At 49.8% G+C, this 1,200-nt stretch overlaps 1 protein-coding gene across 4 annotated transcripts in view; it reads left to right on the forward strand.

Moving 5' to 3' along the window:
• Positions 1 to 346: 346 nt before the first annotated feature.
• JADE1 (jade family PHD finger 1) overlaps positions 347 to 1,200 on the forward strand; it is a 53,980-nt gene continuing 53,126 nt past the window's right edge. The window contains exon 1 of one of the 4 annotated variants that reach the window (XM_072405822.1): positions 347 to 490. The gene's annotated coding sequence lies outside the window, so the exon portion shown is untranslated. Of the gene's footprint in view, positions 491 to 653; positions 801 to 1,200 lie in introns of those variants that run through there. The other 3 variants (XM_072405819.1, XM_072405820.1, XM_072405821.1) reach the window with 3 other exon arrangements.

A 1,200-nucleotide genomic window follows, 5' to 3' on the forward strand; every position in this document is an offset into this window, starting at 1 on the left:
GAAAATGATTGATGAATGTTGTCACATCTCATACTATATGTTAGTGAAACAATACTGTGATGAATGTGTGCTGTATTTCATTGTGCAGGCAGTGTATCCAGCATAGGATCACCAGCAGAGGAATAGGGGTGTAAATAATTGTTTACTATGAGATGCTGGCTACATAGGTGTAAAGCAGCCACAAGACCGGTGTCTCCCCTCCCTGCTGTATTTTGGCAGGAGATCAGAGTGCTCCCCCCTGTGGAAGCAATGACCCAGAAATGAGTTTGATTCACTGAGTCCTTCCTCCATAACAAGTAAATAACGTCAGTCACAGAGTGCATGTGTGTGAGAGGAGACACAATCTGCTCCCCCTAGCTAAAGAAGCTGCTGGGCTGGACCTTGTGAACACATCAATCATCTGAGAGCTGTGTAGGGTGAGGGTGCTGCTTGGGTGGGGGGGTTACACCACAGCAAAACTCTACAGAAGGTTGCCAGGATCACCCGGCAGGTACAGTCACCCATGTTCCCTGTGTGCTGTGTGAGCTGGGTGTGCTTGTATGTGTGCTCATGTGTGTGTGTGTGCAGGCTTGTTGCATGCTTGGCTGAATGCTTAGCAGCTTTTTTAGCTTTGGAGCTGGGGGGAGCCCGAGTGATCCGAGCACTGCCAAGGTCGCTGCCTAGTGGAAAAATAATCTAGTACGTCATTAATATGGCGCCAAAAGATTCGCTTCTTGATAATGTAACACACCGCCTGCTCGCACTATCCCATCACCGAGTGCCGGGATTAGTAGGTAGGAAGGGCGGGCGTTGTGTGTGAGGTAATGTGGGGGGTGAAGGAGCTGGAGGGGGTGCAGAGTTGTATAACATGTGCTGACATGCCGCACCATTGCCGCGCCGGAACATATTGTGTGTTGTGTGTGACATAACGGGGGGAGTTGTGTGACATGTGCTGACATATAGCACCACGGGAGGGTTGTATAACATGGGCTTCATTGGGAGGTGTGACATAATACATAATATGGGGGTCATGCAGTGACCCGTGCTCACACGCCGCCATTTAAGTGCTGGAAGGTGATACCCCGGGGTAATAAAGGGGGTGGGGGGCAGAGTTGTGTGATCTGTGCTGGAAAACATCTCATGTAATGGGGTATATAGTTGTGAGGTGAATGTGCTATTGGGGGTGTGTAGTATGCTATGAGGTGAATGTGCTATTGGGGG

The sequence above is a fragment of the Pyxicephalus adspersus genome, chromosome 3 (assembly GCF_032062135.1).
Source record: "Pyxicephalus adspersus chromosome 3, UCB_Pads_2.0, whole genome shotgun sequence".
In the NCBI taxonomy this organism is placed as follows: Eukaryota; Metazoa; Chordata; class Amphibia; order Anura; family Pyxicephalidae; genus Pyxicephalus; species Pyxicephalus adspersus.